Source organism: Sparus aurata, chromosome 11 (genome assembly GCF_900880675.1).
Source record: "Sparus aurata chromosome 11, fSpaAur1.1, whole genome shotgun sequence".
Lineage (NCBI taxonomy): Eukaryota > Metazoa > Chordata > Actinopteri > Spariformes > Sparidae > Sparus > Sparus aurata.
In genome coordinates this window covers 19,031,966-19,043,835 of record NC_044197.1, presented here as the reverse complement: position 1 = coordinate 19,043,835, position 11,870 = coordinate 19,031,966, and positions in this window count along the sequence as shown.

The window sequence follows — 11,870 nt, the reverse complement described above, 5'->3', positions numbered from 1 at the left end:
GTAAAAGGGCAAAATGGTGAATTCTTGCTTAATTTGCCCCCATTTAAACTCTTAGCGAGGGCGCCAGTGCCACATGGAGAGGAGAAAACAAAACAAGTATAAAAATACGTAAGTAACAATGCTGTGTTCCAATTTGAAACAAATGAGAACGAATGAGAGAATGAGAGTCCAATCTGTGCATACAACAAGTAAAGGGATTAAGAAATAAGCCTATAAAATGCCTTAAACTGTGCGAAATGAAACCCAGAGCCACAGATGACTTGAATCGTGGCAGATGCTTGAAACCCACGGACCAGTTGGCAAGCTAGATTAGGCGTCACTAAAAATCTGGGAGCGATAACGGCTACCACTGAAATACTCCTCTTGTAAATAACAGCCAGTGATCATCACATAGCCAGCTCTCCCCAGGGCGGTGGGGGGGGGAATTGGAAAATAAGGCCTCATCAATGCACAGACACAACTCCAAACAGAGTCCATCAGTAAATTGTGAATGCAGACACACAACCTCCACTTGGACCCATCTGGAAAAGGGCCAACGAAAGCTTAACTCTGAGGTGAAATTATGTTGTCACATTGGAGGAATAATAAACTCAGATTGCTGAATCGAACCCGCTGAGCTCTCACATGAAAACAAGGAGGACAATATTTCTATCGTACATTTCTGTTTTTTTACTGTCTCTTTTGAAATATGTTGTTGTCGACCAGACAATGAAACCAAAATTTGGCGCTCATCAGTCATCATCACTCAGTGTACAGCTCTGAGACCATGAGGAATAAAGGAAGCACACGCAAGGGATTAACTAAATAAAAGGTGTTTTATTCAACAGCAATTCACTTTAAAGGGAAGAAATGTGAGAGAATAAAAAGTTATTTCTCACAAATTAATCTGGCGGGAAAAACTACTGCCAAGTTAACTAACATGATGACAACTAATCTATACGGAGAATGGAACGGACTTCAGAGTAATGTGACATGGTGCCAGGGGAGCCAGCAGAATACCAGGAATTTCGAGCTGCCTCCAATTTCATGATGACTTCCCCTCGCAATCCCTCCCACATAAGATGCTAGTGGAGGAGTCGAGGAAGAGACAGGAGAAGAGACGAGTCGAGGCAACAGGCACTCAACAAAAAATGAGGCAACTCTGCCTTGGAGACGTTTTTGGAAGCGACGTGTGACACAGCTGCATCATCTGTCCTTTGTTTTGTTACAGTCTGCTGCTGTTTTTTGTGATCTCTGTCAGATAAGCAGAACAGTTTTCACAACAACGCGGCAACTTACAACTCAGTGTGTCAAATAATATCTAGCTGAATTGTCATTGTTTGTGCTGGACAAACGCATTTGATCATTTGAAATTAGTGAAAGAGCTTATGAATACAAAAGAACACATTTGTTTATGTATTCCAGCTATATGTCACGCCTGTATTGGTCACAGGTGCTGAAAAACACCCGCAAAGGACACACCTGTGCATCCTCACTTGAGGCCCTGGTCCCGCCCCCATCCGAAATGCCCCAAAGGGCGAAGGAAGCGCGCGTTCACAAAAAGCTCGCCCCCGAGCTGTTGTGCTCGTACCACAGAGGCACTGCGGAGAGAGCTAAGGTTCAAAACGGACTTTTTTTTAGCAAGTTTTATCTGAGGATGTTGTATTGTAGACGTGAAATCCAAATTTAATGACTGTCAAGTTATATTTTTAAACTGGGACAACAGCACATATGTTTGTGTTTTTATGTCTTTATTAACACAACCAACTACTATTAATAAAAAATATCATATTTGTGAGAGACTTTTCATTTCGAATATTATGAACTTTTGGAACAAAATGTGCTCATTCATTTATAGGCAAATATAAATCGCTATTTTATCATATTTGTCTTAAATCCAGTTCCATTATAGCAGGTGGTACGAGCACAACAGCTCGGGGGCGAGCCTTTTGTCAACGCATGCTTCCTTCGCCCTTTGGGGCATTTCGGATGGGGGCGGGACCAGGGGAAACAAAACTCGATGAGGAAACTGAGCTCAATACAACACCTGTTTACACATGCTGACCCAACCAAAACACATGGTGAAGGAATAACAGTTCGGGGGCCACAAACAGGAGGCCAGCGGGCCTGATCACAGCTAAAAACATCACCCAACAACTAAATCAATCCATAAATTCAAGCTGACACATTATCACCCACAGCTGTTTCCAGGTTTAAGATTTTTATCGGCTTTTCTCTCATCATCACATCATCCACTCTCCTACAGTCCCAAAGCACAAACACAAGAAATATGTGGCTCTGTCTCTGGGTACTGAGTCATCGGAAGATGTTGCTACAGAAACTGACAAATATCTCTATGAACTCAAGGTTAAGGCAAACATGAGGTGTCCCCTGTGTCCTCTGTAGGTTCATCCACAGCAACAAAGACACCAATTGTGCTCTGAGATGAAATTTACTCCTCCCGTTGTGCTCAGAGAGGAAGTTAAGGCAATTGGCAATTTATGGAATGAATGTTTTCTGGACGTCTCCGTCTGGCAAAAACCAGTTCAAGGTTGTTCCTGAGTATCCTTTTGTTGCAAGAATCAACAATAGGTAACTAATGTCCCTGAGGACGGTATTTTAAATGAAAGCACTGGAAATTTAATTCAACTTGCACTCACATTGTACACAAAATGAATGGAGGTGGAATTCACAGATACAAATTGAAAAGGCAGTAATGCTTCACTTGGTGCCTCATTAGTTACGTAGCAGGGATTTTAGGCCACCTGGAAAAATCATCCATTTGAATAAATATTATACATTACATTAATTTTAAGGTCGTCATACGTAATATAATTATTTTACTGAGCTCCTGACTTGTGTTCTTTTGGATTTCGGACAACAGCTTCGTTGTTGAAGCTCGCCTTTTGTTTTTTAATCTGCCCGGGTTGGTGTGTCTTGCATTTTGGGCCCTCGCATTTTTGCAACTGTAAAAATCTCCAGAAAACAAAATAAAATGTCGTGACGTCAAGATATCAGTCTCAGAAACACAGAGCAACACCATCATTTAGATAATAAGATGCTAAACCGATGCAGAGGAAGAGACAATTTCATGGTCAATCCTCTTGTCTTAGTGAATTTCACTGTATTGCACTGTGTATGATTGTGTATGTCACAATGAATTTGGCCTTTTAAAAATAAATGAAAGAAGCTGGCATCTCATGATGATGGGCAAAAGAAAAATGTGAGCAGTTATGGCTGTGCAGGACTTCTGTTGCAGATCAGACTAGATTTGAAAGCAAGTTTTTCACTTCATGCACTAATGGAAAACTATGTCTGTATAACTTGTTTTAATGGTTTTGTCATTGTAATACATGAAAAATGCAAATATCATCAAATGATCAGGCATTTCATTCCTTTTCTGGTTTCTTTTCATTCTCAAGTGAGAATGTGTTGACCCTGTGTTTATGTGCATGTGTTCATACCTGTGCTTATATGTTTTCTGTATTTTGGAAGTGGAAAAATAGATAAGCAGCTGAAGAGTTGGATGAGGACTTTAATTATATCTTGTCACTGGGTGTTGCTTAGGGGCAATTATAAATTTGAAAGTTAAACATGGTGATAAGGAAAAAGCCACTTTAGCACCAGTCAGCCAAAAACAGAACAAATTGGCACTCACAGCACAGATTCACCATTGACAGGCTGCAGCTGCAAAAAAAAATGACGGTGAAGAAAAATGTTAAAAGATATAAACAGAACATTTAAGGTCTGTCCAAATTTGTTTGTATCTGTATACTTAATAATATTCTTCTCAGTTACACACAAACAAAGCAATTTCCACTGCAAATCTTCTGACTCATTATTCCCGTTATCCGAGACGAAGGATGGATATAAACACATTTTAGTTTGGCCATGAACGGCTGCATTACAGTATATTCTCTTTCAGCAGCAGAAGAACTCTATATGACAAAGTTAAACACTGGACATAAGCACAAATACTTTGTGGTATGTACTGTAATAAAAGCATGATATCCGTGGCTATAGTGTGTGTGCAGTGGTGCTTGTCCACAGGTAAAATCTGGTACTGAACTTCATACGTCAGGGAAAACTTCCAAAGAGGCAGAGGTTTTTTTCTTCAGATTTTTAGATTGAGGCATATTACCGGGACGGCAGCATCAAAATTCTTTAATGATATTGCTAGCACATCAGACAATAAGCAGGATTACAAAAAAGGTCTCAAATTTGGGACTTACGGACCTGTCCCACCCAGCTAATAGCCTTTCTGATTCTCTCCCCTCTCACAAAAGGCATAAAAATATTGAGACAACAACACACAGATTTCAGAAAAGCGAAAATCCCGAAGCAATAAAGTATAACATTTTGAAGGAATGTGCCTTTTGGGTTTTTAAAGCCTGTGTCAATCATCAAATTCTTTTGAAACACCTAGATTATTGGGTTAGATGAAAAATCTTGTAACTAGTTTTCCAAGTTATTTCAATAGTGTGGCTGATGGCTATAAATTGAGTTCTATGTGTTTTCACAAAAGTGCACCACAGGGCTCTTTTATAGGACCACTTCTTATCAATTTTATGAATGAAATAGGTGAAAAAGTAAGAAACAATACAGTTCATCCATACACAGACGATGTCATTTTATGTACATAAGGGCCCTCTGTTGCCTTGGCTGTTCAAAATGTGTGCTCTGATTTTAGTTCTGTGCAGCAAACTTGCATTGATTTTAAACCCCGATAAATTAAATACATGCTGCTCTCTAGAAAAATGACAAACTGAGAGCAATATTACAACGCTTAATGGAACACAAATTAAAAGAGTAACCTTACCATAAGTTCTTAAAAAGGAAACTGGTAAGCTTCTTTCATAGAAATAAGACACATATTACTCTATACTGCATAAAAGCAAACTGTCAGGTCAAAATTTTTATCCATTATGGACTACAGTGATGTAATTGATGTCCATTCTCACACCTCCACTCTTAAACCTATTGATTAAGTCAGTCACTCTGGCCTGAGGTTCAAATCTATGCAAAGTATACCAGTAAATTGTCACCTTGATTGCCATTTTTTAAATCACAAGGGTTTAAAAAACACAACTATGTTCGAGTCTTTTGTGCTACATCTATTTCAGAAAATGCTCTCTTAAAGATGACTTAAGGAGTCTCGCAGTACGTAGATTGGTGGTACGGCAGAGGATACTTTTCTATTTATGTGTAACTTTAAATCTCTTGTAATAGACAGTTAGTGATAAGAATTTGGGTGTTAGCTGTATTGTAATTTAATTCTAGTCATCTTTATGTGTTTTTAGGTGTGTTGTTATCAGAGCTTCAATGCAAAACTAGAAATGCTCAGGTGTTACTTATTAATTGCTAGGAAAGAGGGGTGCTTTCCCAAGAAGGAGAATATTCACACTGCAACTGATTATATTTTTTAAACTTTAATTATACTACCAGTTTTTAATAGCCAGTCTTGAAATGATGCTCACCAATGCACTGGCTGATTTATAAATATACCTATTGAGAGGGAGTTTGATTACCATTGCACTGTTCAGTAATTAAAAGGGAGGCAGAATATATATTGTTATGCTGATTACATGTTACCCTTTTAACTGGTGGATTTGAAGATACATAACAGAGTTTGAAAAGAAAGCCAGCATTTTCAGATTTCCATCTTCGCACTCACTTTTCAAATCTCCAGCTCACCAGCTCACCAAAAACATCAGGTTTGTAAACATCTTACAAATATTGAGTGGTCTGATGCTTTATTTCTTAAGGTCAAAATCCTATGAGGGATAAGACCGAAACTGGCAACGAAGCAGGTGACATTTTTCTCCCGCTGCATTCTCTTTTGATGAAGACATTCTGTATTATGCAAAAACCTTTTAACCGAGTGGAGGCTGTGAAAGTCTGTGACAACGAGCCATAGATCCAAGTTAATTAATTATAACCTGCCCACTTATCTTAATGACTCTTTGAAAAAAATGATGGCGTGTAAGACACAATGACCTTGAGGAGGGAATGAGCGGCGGTAGAAAAAGAGGTGATGTCTTTAGCAGATTGTTCAACTTCTTGGGCAATTACTGCACTGCCACATTTCCAGAAGAAAGATCCTTTAAGTGTGTGATAAAAGGAATAACCATCTTTGATAAGACTCTGATGTTCAATGTCAGTGGGAGTCCATTAGAGAAAGGTGGCATTCATCTAAAATGGAAGTGACCGTGTCTTTTCATATTTTAAGCAGCTCATCCATTCGCATAACGTAGTCATGGCAGATTGAGGTGAATAATCCCTCCCCCAGCTTCACATTTACTAGCAGATTTTAATTGAAAGGGGAGTTGTCTTCTTCAGCTTCTTGCATCTCTGAAACATCTCCCACCAGAGCAGTTCTGGATTATATTTTGAAGGACGAGTACTGAGGCAAGAGTCTGTCAATCTATTGCCGAACATGTGTTTCTTAATGAGTGTAAAGGTCAATTTCAGTGTAGGGATTTCAGTGACTCATTACATGAAGAGGTTCATTATCAACCCATTTTGTAATGTTCACCACTGTGTCGTCAGCCAAAACATGTTTTCCCTGTACAGTAAAACTGATCCTACAGAATCGTAAAGAAATTTAAGTTTGAACATATATGGTGGTTTGCAGGAACATTCATTGTTAACATTTATTTGGGTTCATTGTCCTGCCCACTGACACTTGTGGACATGTGGACAGGATGAGTCCACATGTCCTTTACTGTTTACTTTACTGTTAGAGACTGTGAGACTGCCAGATGGATCAGAGAGCATCTTCCTGTAGTGTTTCACTTCCTCCTTTTTTTGTTTTTTGCTCATCCGTGGTTTTGCAGAAATGCACTTAGCTGACATTTGTTCTGGCCATTGAGTTGCTTATTCAGGATATTTTGGCTTCGTCTTTTGGACAGTGGAGTCATGTCGCCCAAAGCCGCTTCAAAAAGTTCACTTTACAGTTTCACGTTTTGACAGCAATTAAATCGTATAAGTTACTTCTTTTTATGATCATCTCAAATGGCACACAGGTAAATACAATTGGAAAGAAATCCTTCTTGTACTTACCATCAGTTGAATCCTGCCAATGTGGAAAAATACACTTGGCGACCCTTTCAAGCTCTTATGAGAACAAGGCCCTATTCTAAGCTGCCTTGTCAACAAAACCAGACAGAGCCAGTTTTCCTCAAGCATATCACAAGTAATTAGGACGCCTCAAGGTCTTATAATCTTCATGGCAGTCTGAACCTTTTCTTGCGCCAAAGAGCATAAGAGGTTGAAACGGGCCACTTTCAATTATTTAGCAGATGATTTAACAATGACTCAGAAGTTTTAAATATTCATCTCTACCACAGAGTTGTTGACAAAAGGGAAAATACAGAACGTGACCGGTCCAACACCAGATCCTCTTATCTGAGTTAGTTTCAATTCTGGAAAGCGTTCTTATATGAATTACTCCACCAGCTGTTCATCAGGTGGGTAATAGAGCTAGTCTAAATCCTTCACAAAGGCAGTCATTTTGTAAAAGCACTTACTTTAAATTCAGCCAACAAAACAAAATCCACTGTGGCATCTGATCTCTTTAAGCCACTGAAGCAAATCAAGCCATGCCAGTGGCAATATTCTCCAATGTATAATACATATATATATATATATATATATATATATATATATATATATATATATATATATACACATATATATATATTCTCAAACACCAAAGCATTGCCTTCAAAACAACATGCAGTAGAGAGGAGAGAGCAGAGTTTAATAGAGGGTGTGCAGCAGTTGACACGATCACTGCTCCCTGAGTGGCAAACAACATCTGTCATCCCGGATTCACATGGAAAAACAACATCGAAACAACTGCTTAAATTGTAAAGAGCTGCTGTGCATCAGACCGCAAACAGATTCAGAAAGAATTGAGGCACAAGTATAACAAAGGCTGCTGAAAAAGAAGAGAAGCCATGTGAGGTTAGAATATTCTTTTTATAGTGTAACTTCTGAAGGTAATAAAATCAGTGATCAGCTTAGCGAACTTTCAAAATGTGCAACCCGACACAGCTCTACTGTACTCCTCCTCTCCCTCTCTTATCGACATTTGACTTGGATTTATATTCACACAGCAAAAGAAAAAAAGACCAAAACACTAAACGATGCATAATGCAGATGCTGTTGCCTTCTGCAAATACTATATGTATATCACACACAGAATAGTTGGCACAATATTCAAAACATGTCTGTGAAAGGTGAGATCGGAACGCTTTTTACAGGGACGTCAGTCTGATTTTGTCTAGTTACTGCATGTCATCGTAATTGCTCGAGAAACTATTTATCAAAAAGTTCAGGCTTAAACAATTACTCAAACGTTTATAGATGATGTTGAAATTGAAGAAACCAAAGAGGGTGAACATGAATATGAAGGTCGGCGTTGATGATGTTATAGTTCGTTCCTTCTTCGCAATAAGCTGACTGGACGTTTACTCTTTCAGTTAAACCAACCACATTCTGCCCTCAATTAAATCAATCAAGTCGATGCCGTCAAACTTTAAATCTGCTCTCCTGTCAGTTGTCATTTACATTCACATTTAGCAGACACTTTTGTTATTCATACACTGATTGCAGTGGCGCCGACTAGCAGATCAGGAGCAGTTTGCGGTTCAGTATCTTGCCCAAGGACACTTCGACATGCAGACCAGGGGAATCGAACCGGCGACTTTCTTTCTGATAACAAGACTGGCTCTACCCCTGAGCCACAGCCACTCCTCAGTGCAAAATTGTTGCGACCCTCCTCTACCCCAGTGCCCATGTCCACCTCATCACATCTAGATCTTCAGCCATCATTTCTTCATCTCTATCCCATCACCACCACCGCCAGCATCTAGGCTCCATCAGGGGGGTTCCCTATACTACTCACGGCTTCACCCTCCCTGCTAAAGTACAATGGGGCCTAATCACCAAAGACACATATTTTTCATCCGATGTGCACAGTGCAATAAATATTTAATCCTCCAAAACTAAGTCTGTTATGAGTGAAATAAAAAAATACAAAAACTTTACCGGTTTCCATCAATAGAGTGGGTAGTAAATATTCGAAGGAAGACTTTTAAACTCAGAAACATAATATCTATAAAGTAATTATACAAACTCAGAGATACATTTTTGATATATTTCCATATAACCAAGCTATCCACGAGGGGAATAAGGTCCCGAGCACAGAGTTTGAAGCAAGAAAGGTAATAGGTAGGGAAAGTGTGTTTTAATTTGAAGGGGGGTTTTTTTTGTTCAGTTAATACGGTCATGAAAATCTATTGGTGGATACTTTTCTCCTCTTACTTTCTCTACTCCCCCAAAACTGCATAGTGTACCAAGCGCGTTGCACTTGGAAAGAAATGTCAATGATGTTGCTGTGCTATCAACTGCTCTTCACTAAGAGAATAAATTCAATTAATCTAATGATAATATATTATGCAACATATTCATTGACAATAATCTAGCACAACTCTAGCACTGATTATCTGCAAACGTATGCACATTTTGATAGAACGTGAGAAGGGACTAACATGGTCAGAGCGTGTTTGTGATGCATTTGAGCTCCTAGAAGATCACTCACACAACTCAGCTGTGCTTGCAGCCAGAATCCGAGCACAGCCTACTTGCAATGTAAATGTAATCAGACTGAGTCATTTGACTAATTGATTGAGCTAATCTTGATCACTTCAGTTGCTCACTTCTGTCTCATTAGTCTTTGTATATAGTCTGAAAAGCATCTACTTTTCCAGCTGAAATTAATGAAAGAGACCCAAGAGTAATAACAAAAGAATCAAGAAATGACCTTCTGCCTCGCTGAAGACATCTCAAAAGACGTTACAGGGAGGAGGAGTTGGCAAACGTCTCACTGTTGGTCTGCTGGAATCGTTGTTCAACAGAAAACTGGCTATTTTTGCAAATACTGAAGTTAATCAGAATGCGTGGAGAAATTCTGGTGAGGTTTATGGTCAGCCTTTCAAGAGTCATAAATCCGAAGTGAAATGAGCAAAAGCAGCTTGTAACAGATTGAGACCATTGTTAATGAAGCAAACATGCCACAGAACAAGTCTTACTGTAATCTCCTGTTTCTGTACAAATAATCAGTTGCCAGAATAAAAAAATTGCATTTTACGTTTCTGCAAAACATGGATAAAGCATTTCCAGACGTGGCTGAAGCAACAAGACTAGGTTTTTTAAGCCAAAGCATGATCTTCACCCGACCCAAACTAAGTGTTTTATGCCTAACCAGACCAAGTGCCAAAGTATCTGTTTAGCAGAAAGGTACGTGGCCGACATTTGTTCTGACGACTGGGTTGAAACCTCCCTGTCATGTCTAATTGTCACGGGCGCTGTTTGTTTGCTGACTTGTCACTGACGTTGAAGTCGACTTTGACAGAGACTTCCAGACACTACTCTTGTGGAAGGGGCACAGGCTATTCGATCTGACAAGACACACTAACACATCAGACAGCAGGTTATGCTCCCGCTGTCTCAGTGGATCCATCATCAGTTGTGGGTGTTACAGCGAACAACAGGAATGTTTGCACCCACCAGTTTTTGACGGTTTGAAACGATGCAGAGACTTTAGTGTCCCTCAAATTGATAAAGACAAATTGCACCCTCTTCTTCTGGAATGAGTGGAGTTAATTAAAGTGCACCACTCCTGATTTTGTGTGTGTGTGTGTGTGTTTCTTCACCTTTTTGCTGAATAGTTCCCACTGAATAGTTGCTACCTGAGTATCAACTAGATTTATAATGCTGCCACTGACAGACTTAATTGTGGGCCAGATTTTGACAAAGGGCATGACCACGAGGGAACAGAAAATTGTGTTAGTGGAGGCCGAAATTGTGCTTGCATCAGCTAATCAGCTATCAGTTAGCCAAATCAATCTCTGACTGAAAGCCTGAGAGACGGATTCAGATTACCCTGAAGAGAAAGAGAAAGACACACAGACATAGACTGATAGGAGAAGGTCGAGGGGTAGCTGCTTCCCCCTTGATTACCACCACCAGCATGAGCACCTACAGTACAGTGCAGCAACACAATTTAGTTTATGTTAGCGGACTCCATTTCTAAACTCAAGTTTAGCCACTGCCCTGTTAAGGTATTGTGAAAGTGTTCAGGCAGATTGCAGGTACACCCTTGAACAACCCCACTTATCTGTACAAGTAGAGGACTTTGAAGGAGGTCCAATCAATCCTGGCAGAATCTAGCCAGCGCCGGTTCAAGAAGTCCAAGGTTCTTCCGTGTGACTGCCAATCACTGATACACTCAAGTACTCATTTGTCTCAGCTGTAGTGTGACTTTTTTTTTACTCTTCTTAAGAGGTTTGTTTGTTACGTGATTACTGCTGGCTGTACGACAAATTGCCTCTCTGGGATAGTGATGATATCTGATGATAGCTTAAAAGCCTATACTGTCATCTTTAGTGTTTATGTGAATAGATTAGTGCAGTATGTGCAGTCTCAGAGCAATAATCGCACATTAGAGTTCTTTCTGAGCCAATATCCCTTCATTGAATCCCTGGTTTGGTTTGTGGCTGAGCTCAGGTTCACCAGCAACTCATTTACGCTGGTCCATGCAGGGCAGGTGTGTCTATATTTCTGAAATGGTTTTAAGAGTCAACCGAGACACTGACCTGAAAGCTTGCAAAAAATGCAAAGACAAGCAGATTTGGATCTTGATTCTATATAAAATTGGCACAATCAGCACTGCTCCCAGTAGCACATAACTCATTTCTCATTTCTCACTTCCTGCAAAGATCCTACAATGAGCTATATGATGTAGTACAGACGTTCAATAATTTTGAGTTATGGTTTCTTTGTTTGTGGCAGATCGGCAAATGCTAAATGTGGTAATAATTAAT